This window comes from Myodes glareolus, chromosome 12 (genome assembly GCF_982192425.1).
Source record: "Myodes glareolus chromosome 12, mMyoGla1.1, whole genome shotgun sequence".
Lineage (NCBI taxonomy): Eukaryota > Metazoa > Chordata > Mammalia > Rodentia > Cricetidae > Myodes > Myodes glareolus.
This window is the reverse complement of record NC_142037.1, coordinates 16,028,540-16,042,141: the sequence shown is the minus strand read 5'-3', so window position 1 is coordinate 16,042,141 and position 13,602 is coordinate 16,028,540. Positions and strand designations below refer to the sequence as shown.

At 42.9% G+C, this 13,602-nt stretch overlaps 1 long non-coding RNA gene across 2 annotated transcripts; it reads left to right on the top strand.

Moving 5' to 3' along the window:
* Positions 1-20: 20 nt before the first annotated feature.
* Positions 21-12,474, top strand: LOC146892236 (uncharacterized). 2 transcript variants are annotated; one of them, XR_015004683.2, is made up of 3 exons: positions 21-195; positions 8,867-8,944; positions 11,844-12,474. It is a non-coding gene; the product is annotated as an uncharacterized LOC146892236 (long non-coding RNA). The 2 variants fall into 2 exon arrangements; XR_015734622.1 differs by lacking the exon at positions 11,844-12,474 and adding an exon at positions 10,206-10,311.
* The last annotated feature ends 1,128 nt before the right edge of the window (positions 12,475-13,602 follow it).

Below are 13,602 nucleotides of genomic sequence, written 5' to 3'. Positions count from 1 at the left end.
AGCATTATAGCAACACCAGTTGTCCTTAGGACATTCATTTAACATATTTAAGGTTCGCCTATAGACATGTTATCAAGATTGAGGAGACTACTTGAGATAATGGACAACATGGAGAGACCAGAGTGAGACAGAAGGAAGCAAGCCCTAGGTCTCACTGAAAAATATGGAGAATTAAATGGTCCTTGAGAAGACGCAGTGAGTTCAAGGAAGGGACTAGAGAACGTTCTGGATGTGATGGCCTTGGGCCTTCCAGGGCTAGGGTTCAGGAACTGGAGGTTTCTGGGATGTAATAGGCATATATTGCTTCTCTATGTTTCTAAAGGGCTGACCCCACATCAAGGATTCACGATGGGCTGACCCCACATCAAGGATTCATGATGGTTAGTTTGAGAGTCAGGAACTGACCAGGCTGTAACCTTTGTGCTTGGGACCCTCTGCTTTCCCTCTAAGTAGGAAGGACACACAGAGGAATCAATCAGATTTCTATCCCATCACCGCACTTTGCTCCCACTGGTGTGCTGTAGAGTGTTTTTCAATAGTAATTGGGAAAGGGGAGAACCCTGACAAAGCCTAAGCTGGTTGTTCTCTACATCACAACCATTGTCAGAGTAGATGCACCAAGTGCTGCTGTCTTCCAGTGACCCCTAAGGTTTCTGACTTCCCAGCTGTGGGTGAGACATTTGTCTCCAGTTCAGCATGAGAGCTATTAGAGCCAGTGGACCAAGGCAGAGGCTGTCCCCTTCCTGCCTGCTCTAGGTATCTTGGGCTGTCAATGAAATTGGCCTTGTAAATCTGGTGACAATGCTCTGTCCCTGGATGGCTTCTCCATTAAAATGAGAGTCTGAAGCATCAACAAGTGATTTAGCCAGTCCTACACTACCTGAGTGATTGTGACAGTAGCAATTATCTCTAGGATTCTGGAAGCACGTGACTGCAGACTCTGAAGTCAAGGTACATCCTCGGTAACTCTAAATAAGCCTTAGAAGGATGCCCCTTGTGTCATCTTCTGCAGGGAGACAGGTAACTTCTAAGAGACGTGCACCTCCCTGTAGAAAGAAGGGAGAACTGACAGTCACAGAGGGGCAGAGTCAAGTCTATTCCGTCAGAACCTGATAGGGCAAAGTTTCATCATTCGATCACTTCCTGAGCATCCTTCAGTGTATCAGGTTTGACTGAGATGAGGTTGTGTGTGGAACAGGTGCTGTCTTTTGACTTCTAGAATTGGGAATTACTGAGATACACAACTTTGTCTAACATGGTTGTCAGGGTGATACAATATCTGAAGGGACACAGTTTGACCCACAACACTCATTAGGTCTGGGGTCCACCCAGTACACATCTGACGTCACACTCAAGAATTCTGGTGATTTTTCAATCCAAGTTGAACATGGTGCTGGCTCTTTATTTCAGGACTGCCAGTAACTCAAAAGTGTGAAATGGGGCTCAGGGAAAAGTCATTGGAAAAGGACCCCAATTATTTCTCCTCTTGTATCTTTTGCCTGCTCTTATCATGCCCCGATGAACATTGTAATTTAAACTGGCTGTGTCCTCCTTCCTAAGGGCATGTGAATTGTCACAGGTGACTCCAGATAAGAATTTTGGCTTTTGTGTAGCTTTATGTGAAGCACCATAGCAGTGACACACTACATATCACACCATGACTGTGAGAAATGTGATGTCTAGGAAATGCCTTTGTATATCTGTTTGTGGCCTTTCAACTGCCATTCCCCTTTCTTGATTGCAGAAATGAAACATCACACTGATCTTGTGTTGAGGGTTCACCTGGGGTGCTCTGATTCTTAGTATTGCCAGTCTGACGTGTCAAAAGTTGATCACATATGTCCTACCTTATGAATACTGGAATGTATTCTGCTAAACTTTTGAGGAAATTTTCATCAAAGATAAGACTATGGGTCTTATCTTTGTTCTGACAGGACACTCACAATCTTCCATCACACTCACATATTGTAAAACCCTTGTGAATCCTTTATAATTGTGCTCGTTGCCTTCAGGGGACTGAACCTTCCTTCCCAGCATCCTAACTTCATTACCTAGAAAACTTTATTTCTCCGGTTATTGATTATAAATCTCAAGAAGGGAATGAGTCACTTTTTGGAGAGCTGTTTGGAAGTGAGTCTTCACTCTCCAATAAAAAAGTTAGTGAATATATTCTAATGACACGAACAGAGAACTCTGGCTTTGTGATGAAGAGGTGATGAAAATCTTATGTTGTGTTTCTGGGAAAGGGAGTATGGTTTCTAGTGAATTGTGGCAGAGCTAGTAAATATGCAGTTGATGGATGCTGCTGTGACACAATTATTTCCTTCCCCAGACGACATTCTATTGCCTTCTTGGGGGCACTTGGTATTTCCCCTGTGATGTCAACATTGTTCTTACAACATCAAACAATTGTGGACTATTCTTTCAGTGCCCATAGACATGTTGGCAAGTCTGAGAAGGCTGCTTGGAAGAGAGAAATGAGAGCATGGGAGAGCAGAAAGCGGCAGAAAGAAGCTAGCTTTCAGGCTCAGTGTAAAACATGGAGAAATAAATGGCTCTGGGTAAGGCCTAGTGAGTTCAGGGAGCGCGATGGGGAGGTTTCTAGAGGAGGTGGAGCTTGAGCTGGGCCTTCAGGAATTGGGCCTTGGAATCCAGGAGATTCTGGGAAGCAATGAGATTATTGTGCTTCTCAATGTACCCAAAGCATATGCCCAGAGTAAATGTTTTCTCATGGTTAATTTTTGGAGAGTTGTGAACTGTCAATCCAGTAGCTTCTTTTCTTGAAGATCCTTAATCTCATTCTGAGTGGAAAAGAAGGCTAGCAGGAGCAAAGAAATGACTATTTAAGTGTCCTCAGGATAGGGTGGATTTGTCTAGTTTCCATGGGAATCTGATGCAAATAAGAAGGGAGAGAAACTCCCCTGGCCATTCACGAAAGTCTCAGACATTCAGATGCTTTGGTCCTAGCACATATAATCAGGATTTAGTGCTGCTAAGCTCTAGGGACGAAAGGACTTGCCAGCCTCACATCAGATATGAGGTGACACTGTCCTCTAAATCTCCATAGATGGAGTCAGAGAACTGCATTAGAGAGTGAGCAGATGTCTAGCCATAGTGGTTGAGGACAGAGACATAGTTCATACACACCAGTTTCAGGATAGCTGCCGTGCTCTTCAGGGACTTCCCTGAGTCTCAGCATTTCTTCTTCCTCAGGTGTCTTCTTGGGACTCAGCATGGACTTTCTTGGCCCTGTGCAACTCAAGTTACAAGCTTACTTGTCATTATCTACCTGCAGGAACTATTGGGGAGGCATCACCCCAACTCTCCATCTTCATCAAGCAATTGCAAAAAAAAGGTAGAGAGTTATACTCAGTTACAGAGTATAACAGAGTATAACTTGAGTAAATTGAGTTGTGTGGACTGCTGGCAAGTTGTCATTACAAGGATTTGAATAACAGGCAGCCATTATGTCCAGTTCTCTCCTGTGCATCATGACCCCACAGTGTTAAGCCAAGCTTTCCTAAGGAATAAGAAACCAAACTGCAGAGTGTCCTTGTGTCTAAAATAATTTTCCTGAGTGCATTAGGGAGGCAGAACTTGAAATCTGGGTAGCTGAGAGATGAAGAAACTGGCTATTCTGCTTCCACAGCAGAGTCTGTGATCTGAACCACAGTCTGGGGATAGGGACAGTAGTCCTGGAGCCCTCTAAGTGCATTAAGAGAAGCGTTGGGAGGTGTTAACTTGTGAGACATTCTAGGTTCTGTGAGTCTGAGGTGAGTCTTTGCACCTAACCAGCCGATGATTGTGTGCTGACAGCTCTTGGCAGTAGCGAGACAGGCCTGGTCCCATTCATCCATGTCAGTGTGTCACTGGAAGACCTGGAGCCCATTACTCCTCCTCTCTGGTCTTATTCTCTGTGCTCTGAAACAATGCAACCACCCTGAAATTCATGGCAGTCTGATTGTATGATGTGTTGGGGGACAGAGAGGGCATCTCGGTGTGTGTGTACTCCTGGGAGCCTGGGGTCTGTTGCAGGGCCTGAGGTTTTGCCATTCTCACAGTTTCCAGGAAATGCTAGTACTGAGGCCAGTGATCTTGACTTTGAGCATCACACCTCTTGGCAACTCTACTCAATTTGGAGGAACTTGGAATCCCCTGTGGAGTTTATAAATTCACCCTGAATTTGGGTCTCCTCCTTGGAAATAGTGGTTGTGTGCTCTGGTCCTCTGTGTAGCAATATGCACCTAGAGATGGGAATTCCTGTACTGAAGACAGGAGAAATGTCATCATAGCTTCCTGGTGGACCCAGATATGTGGCACAGACTCTTGGGGCATTCTTAGAGAGCTAATCTATAGCTCCAAGCCCAATGAGGTTGCTCATCAAACCTAAATATCTTCTTTTGCAACCCCTGTCTATTTTGAACTGGAGACAGGATAGTAAGCTGAGGCAGTCTAGGACACAGCCTGATTTCTTATGATCCTTGAGTCTTGTGTTCATGGGATTCTTTTCTCCTGGGGTCATGCCTTACCATAGGCTGAATTCTCTTGAGATGCAGAAAAAAAGGAGCATAAGCAGATGATATCATACTTGCAGAAATGACCCATGACGATCAGTGATGCCTTGAACTAGTGTAAGCAGCTGAGGAATCGGAACAAAACCTATTGGTAAGTGCCTGAGTTAGTTTGGATCAGATTGATTCTTCCCTCCTTATCTCTGACTCAAAGCAAGGGCTCTTGTTCTAGCCTGTCTGCCTCTTAGCAAGCAGCCTGCCCTGTGGCACTTGCCCTTGTGCTTCTTGAACTCAGTTTTGCTAAGTGTAGAAAGACACTGAGCCCCTCCCAGCAATGTCCTACACAGGATCCCCTAGGTAGAAAAGTGTCTTGCACCATGAAGGGGGGGTTAGGCAGCCTAGGGTCTCTGGGGTTTTGGCAGTGGCTGTGCAGCCCTCTACCTGCTGATGGTTTCCCAATACCATGAACTGTTAAGCATAGGTTGGAGACTGCATCCTGTTCTCAGGGGCACTGTATTGCTTTTGGTTCCAAGGTTTTGAGAAGCAGGTTTAATCTTTTTAGAATTGAATTATTCTCTGAATTTGGCCTGTTTCTGAGTGATACTGGCTTGGCTACTCTGAGCTCCAGTCTTTGGCTGTCTGATGACCTTGGACTTTTCAGGCCTCATTGTTCCTGGAGGTAGGGATAGAAAATGAAAACTGGATTGGGGCTTACCATTTTTGGGTATTGGCTCAGTTACCTCCGCAGCTAGGTCCTGTGAGATTTACCTGAGGCAAAAAAAAAATAATGTATATATGTTAAGAGTCAAGATGAGAAAGCTATGGGAGGAGCAGGTTGCAATGCAAGAATTCTGTGAGGAGGTAAAGAAGCTCTTGAAGGAGGTCCATGAGATGATCTGTGACCCCTTGGGCTGAGCAGCATCAGGTAGACTGAGGCAATGGAGGCATGCTGCCCACCTGTTCAAATATAAATGTTGAGGCACCCGTGTACCAAACATCCACACATCCATCCAGACTCCCACCTACATACCATCCAGTTGTTCATTTCTGTGTTCATTTACGTCTTCTGGAGAGTTATTCTCTTGCAAGAACTTGAGTGATTGACTATCAAAGCCTTGTACTCTGATAGAAGCTGCAGTCCATTGAGGCAGAGGGGTCAGTCACATATCACAAATCTACATGTTAAGAGGGCTGCTAGGTGACTAGTTACAAAGGAAACAGAACAGAACTTTCATTGATGAGGTCAGTGGATTGTTGTTCATTTGCAACAATGACAAAGATAACATGAAATCACAAGTAGGAAGCAGCTTGCAAGGACCTGAGCCCAGTGCCAATGCTGAGTGAGTGGATCCTCATTGTCAGATTTTTGTGGGAGGGTCATGTCGTCTGCTCCATTCTTTCAATATTCCAGTGTGTTCTTTTTCCTTTATTTAACTTTTGGTTCACAATGACAGATGCCTGTGTATCAGCTTGTCAAAATTGATTTCTGTGACTGTTACTGGACAATTTTCCCTTTCTGGGGCTTCCAGTCTGGATCTAACTGGATGGTCACAGATGTGGTAAAACTTTGACAGGCTGAAGTTTGGGGTGACAGATTTAAAGCTTCAAGAGATCATGTTCTCTAATAATGTCAATATAGTTTGACTATTCTGTGGCTCTCCCAACAATTTTTAGTCTTCAAGGGCTGAATAGCAGTGTTGTGAGTCTCAATTCAAAGACCTGGTGAACATAGTCTGAATATAACTGTTTATTCAGATTAATGTCCTCTTCATTTTTTTTCTGCTCAATTAAGATTTATGTGATTTTTGTGTGCTATATGCGTGGGGTCATTGATGTATACATTTGTTGGTATGTTTACAGGCCATGAAAGACATTAAAAACTATTTTGCTCTTTCTCTTACTACCTTGAGCCCAGGTCTCTCAGAGAACCTGGAAATTTCTGTTTTGGTTAATATTGCTGACCAGAACTCTTTGGATGTACTGTGATCTCCAAGGTGGAAGTGGATAGAGGAATAACCAGTGTCTTCCAATCCTGTGGGGTAGTTTGGGTGAAATTTTGACTGAGGAAAAAAAGAGCTTTGTTTTTTTGTTGTTGTTTTGTTTTTGTTTTTTTTAAACCTTCGCCATAATTCTACTGAACGAAAAGTCATACCTTTTCCTTGCAAAATGAGAAACCAGTAAATCACAATAAAGAATCTCATAAGATTGAAAGTGTCCCAAGATTCCACTTTCTCTGTACTCTTGCTTTCTTTGAAGCCACCAATTCACTGAAAGTCTCTGAGGTTGGGACCCTGGTCTCTTACTCTGCAAGTCTCAGGTTGGTTTGTGTCCAGCTCTGCACTTGTGACTCAGGGCAGAGGAACATAGTACTATTGCCAGGGGATCCTTTGGTGGAAGGAGTGTTCATCCTTCCTGCACTCATTCTGATAGTCCTCCATGTCTGAGACAGACTGGTTTCCTGGTATGAGCATCAGATGTGGCTAGCATCCCAGAGGACGTTGTTGCACATGAAGGAAAGGACACTGGGGGACAAGGGATGAGTAGCTGTCCCTCAGCTCTAGTGCAGCTGCTGCAAATACAGAGATGCAATCATCAGGCAAGGGCACTGCATGGGCTCCATATTCCCCTGCAGTGTCAGTGCTGTTGAAAGGACTGAACCAATAGGAGGGTCTCTGTTCAGATTGTTCTTTCTGTGGCTGAGATCCTAAAGCAGAGCAACAATCACAGAACATTCATTCTCCCCCTTCTCTTTGTTGCTTGCCTTAGAGAAGCTAATCTTGAACTGACTGGGGAAAAGTCCTTGGTTAGTTTTCAAAGTGTTGCAAGGTCTAATGCAGCACTGTTATGCCCATCTACCCTTGTACTCTTTCATGCCCCATTGTTATTATATGTTCTACTATCCTACCTCTTTCTCTTAAGCCCTGTCTTCTTGCCCTAATGGCCTGGTTCCGGTTTCCTGGCTTATGCCGGGGGAGGTGGATATAGTGGGTTCTGAGAGATAATGCAAGGGGAGTAAGGTGGTGGTGAATCCTATCTGAACACATTATGCTCATGTATAAAATTACTAAACAGTTATTTTTAAACCTCCTCCAGTGCTGCAGTAGGTGTTCTGGAAGAACGTACTTTATGCAGATGCTTGAGGCAGGATAAGAAAACACAGTGTCTCTTCTCATTGTCTCTCCAGTATGCCATGAATGAAAGTATCTAAATTTCCTTAAGTTCAGAGCAATGTCTGCCTACTACTCCCAATCTACAGGCTATATTCACTTCCTGTGAATCTCCCACAAAGGAGTGAACTTCCCTTTGCTTACTTTAATAAGCTTTCTGTGCATCCTGAGACTCAAAGCAGGCCATTTTTACATGGCTGATTTTTCTTTATTCCTTTTTATCTAGGACTGTCTGTATTCTGTCTCTTTATAGACTTTGTTTTATATTTTTTAGAGGTCATTTACTTCTTTTTATGACTCTCTATACTTTTTCTTCTCTCTCCCAAGCCTATGCACTTTTCTTCAATATACTATGACACATTTAGAGGTCTTTTTTAAATATGGATTTGCCTTTATTGCATATCTGTAATTATTTTCTGACCAGAAGCACCTCTTAACAATCTAAGCAGCAGCATGGCTAGGGTATATAAGACACTGCATGCTTGCCCTGAACAGTCCAGCATGGTGGAGCAGTTCACTGCTTCTGACAGCCATGCACATTTCCACATTTTTAGGCACACAGCAGGTCAATGTTGCCATTAAGCAAGTTGTATCACATAGCTCACAAACCCCATTTAAATGTTTGGCCTACTGAAAGAGTCAGAGGTTGTACTGGCAGCACGGCCCAGAAAGCTGGCATTTCAAAACAAAGAAACTTTTTTTCCTTCTACTGCTGAGTCAGGAAAACCTCTTTTAAAGGAGCCAAGCCTCTGCTTCCTTCCAGCAAACAGAGCTCAACCAAGAAGATATGACCACCAAACTTTGCTTAACTCTATTATTATGTGTCGACGATTCCTTTTTAAGCTTCTTTCAGGTTTAAAGTGGCTATAGTTGACCACATTGGGCAGCAATTTGTTGGAGGAGGTCACTTGTTTGTTTCCAGGCCTCCCAGCAGCTCAGACCTGAAATAACCACATAGAAACTGTATTAACTAAATCACTGCTTGGTTTGTTAGCTCTAACTTCTGTTTCACATTCACTTTTGCTCCCTAACCATTAAGATAGCATATTCTACATTGTTGTTTTATGTGAACACAAACATGAATATTTCTGGGGTAATCCCATGGTCTTTATTTCAGGTCTTTCTTCCTTTACAAAGAGATAATATGATTAATAGAGCATTTTAATTTAAACTAATATTTTGTTTCAGAAGTTGAGAATTATCAAAATCTTGGCCTCCTTTCCCACATTACAGAAGAATTATCAGAGAACCTAACCCTAATCTCAGGTGAGTGACTACACCATATATTTAGGATTTAAGCAAAATGCAAAGGCCTTAGACTAATAATGTCGAATCTTTGTTCTAATGGTCAAATTTACATAGAGTCAGTCTTACAAAGTTACCTGCTAACAGACTGCATAGAAATAAGTAAAAAAAGACAGGCAAAGAGTAGGAAGGTAGCATGCCCAACCTTTGCTAAAAAACAAATCTGAGTGTCTCCAAAGCTGGTTGTCACAAAAGAGATTGGATAAGGAGAATAGGTGAGTCCAGGATACAGAGTTGTTTACTTACTTTATCTAATGGTTTGGGATGTCAGGCATTTCCCCTTGAATGCTGGCTCTTTCCTGAGTAGTGTTACCTGTTCCAGAGTGCTGCCTGGTCAGGTTCTACCTGCCATTTTTGTAATTTTGATTGCATATTATCATTGTCTTTCCCTATGGAATTTTCAACTTTGACTGTGAAAGCTAAAAACCTCATGGAAAATGTCCTTCACTTCAATTTTTCCCTTGCCCATAAAAGAAAGAACTTGCAGAGGTAATATTCTTGAGTTAGTTTTTTACCCTCAGATCCTTGCTTGCCATAGACATCCTATTCTGAGCCCTGAGGGAATACTGAGGCTGGTACTCAAGGCTCCTGAAACCTGCCTGTCTGCTACTATGCTCCCCATCATGATGGTCATATATACCTCCACTGATACTTTAGTTAAGCCCCCAATTAAATGTTTCTTCTATAAGTTGTCTTGGTCATAGAGTACCTTTTTAACAATAGTAACTGAGTAACAAAAGTAACTGAGGCCAAAAGTTAGGCTGAACTCTCTGTAACTGGGACCAAGGAGAGACAGAGCCTAAATTACTTGTGGTAAAGAACTGAAGCAGATTTTTAAAGACTGGAGTCTATGTTCCTCATTTGGGTCATAAATTTGTGAATCAACAAAACATGATTCTGAAGAATTTAAATCACTAATTTTTATTAGACAACTTGGTAGAGATAAATCCCATGTCCTGATTTTCCTGGAAATGTTCTCTGTGAGAGATTTTCCACTTAGGGAGAGAACAGTATCTCAGAGAATAGAAGTCCTGGTTGACTCTAGGAATGATTTCCACCCTATCCTGTCAGAATATCTACACATTCCTAGTTTTCTAGGGATATGATTTGAAATTTGATGTTGTATTTCATGAGGCTGAGTAAACCCCACTTAGGGAAGGCACACAGCCCTCCCTCACATGTCCGTTCCCCCTGCCCTCCTACACCCTTGGTTTGTGTGAAGGTTCCCCTGCAGTCTCCCTCACTGTGTCACTCAGAGCACAGTAGTACAGGGCAGAGTCTGACAGCTCCACTGAGGACTTCTGCAGGTGGAAGGAGCTATTGCTCTTCTCTCTCATTGGAGAGTGGCGTGGAACCCTTGGTGCTCTGTCCTCTTGTTGACTCTGGAGCTCCTCAAAAGAAGCTGAGGGGCTCTGTTGGTATATTGCACATACCACCAAAGGTAAGGATCTGAGTAAAGAGTTTGATAAGTGCAGTTCAGCAATACAGGGAACCCCTCTGTGATGGTAACCATGACATTTGTCTGGGTCACTGAGTCTCCATTGCTCCTGCCTGAAAATAAATAGTAAATACATAAATATAGAGAAATCACTTTGCTATGTGAGGAAGGGGGAAGATTTCCACAACTGTAAGAAAATGACATCATCAACATTTAAGGTAATTTAACTTACTGAGAACTAACAGGAGCAGTAGAGCTGAGCAGGTGTCAGGAAGCATGTTCAGAGAAGAAAATGGCATGGTCCTTGAGCACATCAAACTCACAGTTCAAGATTGCTCAGGACTTTATTGAAGCTCCTGTCTTATAAACAAGGACTTCCTTCTGTACAGTGACAGTCTGTCGCATGAAGCTACCATCTGCATGGACACTTTAACCACATCTGAAGAGACAATGCCCTCTGCTGATTTTCCTTCAACTTGCACCACAGATGTCTGCACAACACATTGTTAATAAGCTTGAGACCTCAGACAAAGGAGTCAGGTCTCATGCTCCCAATGATTACTTGAAATTACCAACGTTACTAAACTATATGTATCTGTGGTATTTCGTGTGATGAATATAAATTAAATAACACACACACACACACACATACACACACACAGAAATGCAGAAAACCTCTGATAAAACTCACCTACTTTTCTTCATTAGTTCTTAAAGAATATTCTGCAATTAATTTTGATTATTCTCACCTTCTCCCTTCAATCCTGCCAGATCCATTCACTCTTCCTTACCAACCCAGTTTTCAGTCGCCTGTCATCAAATAAGATAAAATACATCCAGGTGTGCATTACAGTTTGTGTAATGCATATACTCTTAGTGTGGACTACCTTTAGCAGAGGGTAGTCTATGTACTTGGGGCTGCACCAATAAATAAACCTGAATTCTTTTCCCAGTAGCTATCAACTACATATAGTTCCTTAGTTAAGGGTGAGAATGTCCACCTTCTCTCTTCTTGCTGAAACTCTGTCTGATTTGATTCTTTACGAGTCTTATGTGTGCTGTGGACTTCTGTGAGTTCATATGTGCAGCTGCCCTGCTGTGTCCAAAAAACACTGTCTCCTTGTAGCCATCCTCCTTCTGTGACTTTGACATTTTCTCCGCACCCTCTGTCTCAGTGAACTATGACCTTTGGAGAAGGGTCTGTGATGATGTCCCACTTGGGACTGAATGTTTTGCAGTCCCTTCATCTCTACAGCACAGTGAGTTCTGGTTTCTCTGCAACCAGAGAAAGAGGAAGATAAAATATTATTTCAATTTCTAGAATTATTATTTTAAAGGAAGGAAGGAGAAAATTTTCCAAAATGATTTCCAGTGACTTGAGGCAAATGTTCTTATTTTGTGTTTTTAATGTTTTTGCTATAGTTTACACTTGCCAACTAACAACTGACAAATGCTGCACTGGAAGGCCTGTGCCACAGGAAGTGGATGGGGTTTCAGACCCTCTGGAATATTTGAGGAGAGACTGCAGATGCCTGGCGATCAGGGTGCCCTTACAGCACAGAAGTACATGCAGAGTCTTCAGGCTGGATGTCTGTGATGTGCGAGGAAGATGTTTGGCTTTCTTATCCAGGAAAACTATCAATTCTTGATCCAAATTTCTTTCCTTATTTGAATGAATGTCAGTAGTGAGCTTAGGATGCTTTTCATGTCCTTATTTATACCAAGGGAAGTAGGACGAGACACTATGTACATATCTGCAGGTGACGACAGCACTGGCCCCTTCCTGCACTCTCAGGGTGGGAAGATGTTCTTCCACTTTCTTGAAGCGGCTCACCTCTGTGCAGAAAGATGAAAAGAAAGAACAAATATTAGATTATCACTATCCAGGATTCTCCTTTTTTATAGTAACTAGAGATAACCTGAATGAAATAGAGTTCTTCCTGGGTGTATCAGAAATGCCCACTGAGTTTTTTGTGTCCCTAAAATCTTAACTCACCACCCAGCTGCAGCCACAGAAACATTAATAAAGTAAGAATATGTTTAAGAATATGTGTCTTCATTGTTCGTCCTAATTAAGTTAGGATAAAGTGTAGATCATGATGACAAGCAGGTCAGCTACAGCTACCAGGGTGTTGTTCTTTCTCAGGAACAATTATAGTTTTTGAGACACCCACTTAGTCACTGAAAACAGACTATGCTTCTGCCCTAAGCCTCCACAATCAGTACACAAGGAAGTAATTCCTCTGCATACACCATAGCAACTGAGATCTACCACCACCTGGTGGTTGCATCTTTAACAGGGAGGCCTCTGCTTAAGGGTTCTCTCACCTGTGAGGGACTCAGACTCATACAACAGCAATATGTCATATCAAGTGGGCTCAAGTGCTAAGATATCAAGATGGTATTTGTACACATTAGTAAGCCTTTTAATGTTTCTTATACATATACCTATTATAGCATATGTATTTTATATATAAATATATAAACATGATAATTTCTTTTTTTGCCACACTGCCTTGTTTTATTTTTTTTCCATTAGACTTGTTTATGCAAGCATCCGAAAACACTCTTTCCACTTCCTCCCCTCCTCCCAATATCCTCCCCCTCCCCCCCACTCCCCCCACTCCCTCTCCTCCTCCCTCACCATTCCCCAGAGCAGTCAGGGTTTCCTGCCCTGTGGGAAATCCAAGTTCCTCCCCCCTCCCTCCAGGTCCAGGAGGGTGAGCATCCAGACAGGCCAGGATCCCAAAAAGCCAGTCCATGCAGACGAAACAAGACCCAGTGCCATTGTCAATGGCTTCTCAGTTTTCATTTGGACCTTGGGGGCTCAGTCAGCCCCCATGTCAATCACATTCAGAGAGTCCGGTTTGATCTCATGCTTGTTCAGTCCCAGTCCAGCTGGCCTTGGTGAGCTCTCATTCAATCAGACCTCTTGTATCAGTGGGTGAACGCACCCTTCGCGGTCCTGACTTCCAGTGCTCCAATGTGGGTCTCCGTTTTTATCTCCATCCATCGTCAGATGAAGGCCCCCTCTGATTTTGCTTTCCTTGCTCACGATCTCCCTCCCTCTGCTTCTCATTTGGGCCTAGGGAGTTAAGTCCAGTGTTCCAATACGTGTCTCTGTCTCTATCTCCATCCATTGCCATATGAAGGTTCTGTGGTGATATGCAAAATATTCATC